Raw genomic sequence first — 5,552 nt, 5'->3', positions numbered from 1 at the left:
AATGCTGCTGAGATCACACTCTTCTTGAAGCGGGTTTCTTCTCTGATGTAACTGCGGGCAGAGGAAATTAGAGGCAATTTTATCCTAAAGTTTGGGAGGCAAGGTCTGCTATGAGTTCTTGAGCATGTTGACAATGGAGAGAATCTTCTCTCCATTGGGTTAGGACATATCCCAAAACCAATGAAAGGAAACTGGACTGTACTAAGTCTGGCCCCGAGCACAGAGACTTCTTCAGAGATGAGGTTCATGTGACCCCCAGGCCCTTCCCAACTCTTCCCAGGGTGCTGTATCACTGAAGTAGCTCAGCAATATAGATTCAGATCCCAGATCCTGACAGATCTAAGTAGACAGTATGGAGAATACTCTATTTTGGAAAACATAATTATTGATGCATCTTACATCATTTAAAGATGGGGAAATTAAGTGCAAACCAATATGGAGCCCATGAAAAATAGGCCAATAAAAATAAAGGGGAAAAGAGGCAGAAGAAAATATTGTTTTAAAAATAAGATTGCAATAAAAAGAGAAACCACTCAACAGCATGTGCTTTCAAATGTCAAGGAAGCATGGTATGTAGCAAAAGAGATCAAAGAAGAAGTCATAAGATATTTCAGAAAGCACAGAAAAAAAAAACAGGTTGAGACCAAGCAGAAATTAAAAATAAATTAGATAAGAAAAGAACTTCAGATAAGTACATATGCTCTGATGGAATTTAAAAATTCATTCAAAGCAGAATTGATTCTACAGAAAATCAGATCAGGAATGTGGAAGGCATTCTTGAAAAGCTCCCCCTAAATACAAAGGAAAGAGATCGTAATGTTATTTTATTCTTGAAATGGGTTGTTACAAAAATATTTGGTCAAATATGGTGACTTAAAAAAACATTTTATTGATTTTCTTCTAATTACAAATGTGTACATGATCAGCAGAAAAAATATAGAGAAGAAAAATTTCACTCCCCAATACCATTTTTTATAATCCATTTCATCTTTTTCCTATGCATATAACTAGATTGACTGTTGCATAAAATTTTTGCAGAGATTACTTTGATAGTAATATACATAGTATTTTACTATATATTAATAAAACGTAGCATTGAATTATATACATGCACACATGAGCATGCACACATATATATCTTTTTCTTTCTTTTATACAATTTAATAACTAAGATGAAATGAAGCTAAAATAGATCATTTCTAAATCATTAGAGTAGAAGGATACATGGTTCATGTGTCAAAAGCCCTATCGCAGTCCTTTCTACCTTCTTATCTCCAGTTTGCTCAGCGTCTAGGGTATTTCTGATACAGGCTGCTTTTCCCAATGCCATGTGGAAAGCCTTCCGCCTAGGTGAAAAGAAAGGGAACCTATGTTTTTTCACTCTTCTGCCTCCAATGTGGAAAGACAGTTTGCCCCAACAACCCCAATACCGGCTTATTCTTTTTCTCCCATAGCAAAGATAGAACAGGAGCATGGGTTGGGGAGTGGGACACAGCTGGAAGAGCTGTGAGAATTTCCTGGCAGTTATCTGTCACCAGGGACTATTCCACCTCCAAATTTCCTCAGTCAGCCTACAACTGCCTTATCAACTTCTTCTCTTAGCTACTTCTTCTCTGTCTGGAGAGGCTTTGGCCTCTTTTATTTCCACATTTACTGTTCCATCCTTTGTTGAGCTTAGATTCTGTGGCCTATCTCTTCAGTTATCTTTTATTGATAAACTGACCCTTGTGGCCCTGAATAGCGATGCCCTGATCAGGCAACCCTGGGTTCGTACATCTGTGTACCTGCCTTCCCACATCTGGCCCTACATGACTGTGTAGTCTCCAGCCTCAACCAGGCTCTCAGTGCTGCCAGAAAATTCTCCTACATTTCCTAAATTACCTCTATCTCCCCAAATATATGAAGGCTATGTCAAAGCTTCTGTACTATCTGATGCCTCCAATCATACCACTTTTCTTTCCTAATTCTCAGCAAATGAAGTTGCCACATATCTCATAAAGAAATAGAGACCTTAAAGTTTCCACAACTTCTTTCCAACAAGTCTACAAAAGCACACTCATCTGCATTCACCCACAGCCATCCTATCATCCTGTCTTACTGTAATAAGAGAAGAGGCACCTTTCTTCATATATGAGTCTAATACCTGCCTCTGTGCTCTGAACTAGATACCCTCCCAACCGTTTACTGGCTGTTTCATGTCACAATTTATTTCTGCTTGAGTCTTTTCAGATATTTATAATAACTCCTCTCTATCCTATGCCTTCTTTGAGCTACTATCCCCTCTCCCTTCTTGACCTTTTGGATAAAGTTCTTTTAAGAGTTATCTGTAATTACTATCTTTACTTTCTCTCTTTGCTCTCACTCTTCTAACCACTGAATCTGGCTTTTTCTCCTATCATTCCATGAAACTGCTCATGAAAAGGTCATCCACAAGCTCTTTGTAGCTAATGTTAAAGGGCACTCCTAAGTCCTTTGGCGAGAAATCCCCTCTGGCTAGCATTCGGCTCCGTTGACAAGGTTCTCCATCTTGAAACACTATTATCTTGACTTCCCTGACACTGTACTCTCCTGTTTTTTTTCCTACTTATCAGATTGCTTCTTCTCAATCTTCTTTTGGTATTCTTAAGAGTCCTCTTTTCTCATTACTCAACACATTCTCTCCCAGATGATCTCCAAAAGCACGTTACCAGCTGATGGCTACCATTATTTGTTCAACAAATAAATATTGAAATAGGAAATGCATAGCAGGAAGAATGAACAAATTCAAAGCTAGATCCTTGAAAAAATAAGTCAACCCTTTGTGAACCTGGGTATAAGAAAGAGTGAGAGTAAAAATATACAAGTTTAGATAAAAGAATTAACATCTATAACCACAGATGCATAGGAAATCAAAATTTCAGGGGAAATTCTAAATCCAATTCTATGGCAGACTTAAGAAATCTACAGAAAGGATTGCTTTCTTAATAAAATATAATTTACCAGACTTGACCCAAGATGTGGAAATTTTTGTTAGACCTATTTCTCATCAGTAAGATCAGAAAGATGCTTAAAGAGTTTCCATTGGGAAGGCATTGGGGTTAGAGTGTATCACAAATGAATTATTACTAACTTTCAAAGAAGTGGTGATTGCAAGATTAATTTTTAAAAATTCCAGGTCATGGAGAATGGTAGAAACCACCTCAGTTCATTGCATGCAGCTAGAATACGTACAATATGAAAATGTTAAAAGATGTCTCAAGAAAAGAAACTTTAAAAAAAAAAAAAGAAACTTTAGCTCAATCTCATTCATGAATATAGAAGGAAAAGTGTTTAATAAATACTGGAAAATAGGAGCTCGCAATGCATTGCACACATATACACCAAAGATCCAGTGAAGTTTATTCTAGGTTCCATATTAGGAAATCTGTCAAATCAACATATTAAATAAATAAATTTAAAAGAGAAAATAACATTGAAAATATCAGTAAAGATGAAAAATCATCTAGCATTCATTTCAAATACAATTCTAAGTGAAATGTGAATAGAAGAAAGTGACTTTCGTGTAACAAATATAACCCAGACCAATTTCTCCCAAAACAACTACAAACATGATTATATGTAGAGAAATAATAAAACATTTCAATTAAAATCAAGAATTAGGCAGGGATGCTTGCCACCGATGTTATTGTTCAACTTCATTTTGAATGTTCTGATGAATTCAATAAGTACAGTACAGCAGTACAGCAGTTCCCCAGTTCAGCAACTAGAGTGAAGTCATGCACACTCAAACCTCCCCCCAAACCTTATCTTCTTAATCTTTACAAGTCCAGAGTACTTAACAATAGCCTACAGACCATTGATGGAATAAATTAGAAATGTAGAGACATTAGAAAAAGGAACAAAATTTTTTTTGCTGATAACATGATTACATAACCAGAAAATACAAGAGAATTTAACAAGAGATAAGAGTACTTAGTAAATTGTTCATTTATTTCTTTTGTTTTGTTTGCTAAGTAGTATTCTATTATATGGACACAAGGCATTTTATTATCATTCTCCTGTTAATGGGTATTTAGATCACTTTATTTCCTATCATAAATAAAGCTACTATGAACATTGCATACAAGTGTGTACAAATGTTTTATTTCTTTTTAGGTACCTAAGAAGTGGAATAGCTGGGGTGAATAGGAGTAGAATAGCTGAGTTGAAAGAGTTCATACTGTATGATTCCATTTGTATAAACATTTAGAAAATGCAAACCAATCTATAGTTACAAAAGCAGATAGAGACCTCGGACCTTAGAGACCCTGGTGCCTGTGGGTGTGGAATGCACCTTACTAGCTGCGGTCACTGCAGGTTTTGAGGCATGAATCCTTCAGTCTTTCTGACTGCCCTTTGCTTGGGAATAGCCTCAACTGCAAAATTTGATTCAAGTTTAGATGCACAGTGGCGCCAGTGGAAGACAATACACCAGAGGATACATGGCCTGCAGAGGTTGGAATAGAACAGTGTGGGAGAAGAATTAGAAAATGATCAAACTGCACAATTGGGGATACAGCCAAGGGAAACATAGCTTTGCCATGGGAATGAATGCCTTTGGTGATATGACCAAAGAAGAGCTCAGGCAGGCGATGAACTTTTCCTCTGTTGAGGTCCCAAATGTGTGGACTGATGTAAGAAAGGGTCAGTTGGGCTTTCAGGCACCTGTGACCCTTGAAGGACAGATGCTCTGGAACACTGGTAAATTTGTCTCACTCAATAAGCAGAACCTGGTGGGCTGCTCTCTGGATGAGGGCAATGAAGGCTGCAATGGTGGCCTAAGGGACATGAGTTTGCAGGGTGTCCAGGACAGCAGAGGCCTTGATTCAGAAGAATCCTACTTGTATATTGGAAAGGACATGATCTGTCACTATGAACCTGAGTATTCTGCTGCCATTGACACTGGCTTCATGGACATCCCTCTATAGGAGAAGGCAGTGATTAGGCAGAGGCAACAGTAGGTTCCATCTCTGTTGGTATCAGTGCAAAGCCACGACTCCTTTTGGTTCTACACATGAAGCATCTACGATGAGCCAGACTGCAGCATGTCACGGTGTTCTTGTGGTTGGCTATGGCCTTGAAGGCACAGATTCAGACAACAATAAGTGTTGGTGCATCAAGAACACCTGGGTTACAAATTGGGGGCAGAAAGGACTACATAAAGATGGCTGAAGATGCGAACAGCCGTGAACTCACCACAGCAGCCAGCTATCAATAGTGATAATGAAGGACTTGAGGACCGCATATCAGAGGAATTTTATTTTATAACTGACCAACCCTTACTGTGTGGGAGAAAACACTGAAATCCTTGAGGATCCAAGTTGTAATTTGAATTCTGTGGTATTTTTACAATAGTAAAATGCTACCACTATTTAATTACCACTGCAAAGAGATTTGTAATATCAACTTGTTGCGTAACGCTAAGACTTTCATTTCTAATTGTTCTACTAGCTTTCAGGGAGAATTTCAACTTTATCTTCCAACTCTCTTGCTAAATTTAAATAATGTTACTGATCAAGGTTTTAATCATCACT

The 5,552-nt window shown here is 37.7% G+C and overlaps 1 pseudogene; it reads left to right on the top strand.

Moving 5' to 3' along the window:
* The first annotated feature begins 4,345 nt into the window (after positions 1–4,345).
* On the top strand, positions 4,346–5,050 carry LOC143686698 (procathepsin L pseudogene; annotated as a pseudogene).
* The last annotated feature ends 502 nt before the right edge of the window (positions 5,051–5,552 follow it).

Source organism: Tamandua tetradactyla, chromosome 6, assembly GCF_023851605.1.
Source record: "Tamandua tetradactyla isolate mTamTet1 chromosome 6, mTamTet1.pri, whole genome shotgun sequence".
Classification (NCBI taxonomy): Eukaryota; Metazoa; Chordata; class Mammalia; order Pilosa; family Myrmecophagidae; genus Tamandua; species Tamandua tetradactyla.
Note: the sequence above shows the minus strand (reverse complement) of the source record. Positions and strands in the feature narration are given on the sequence as shown.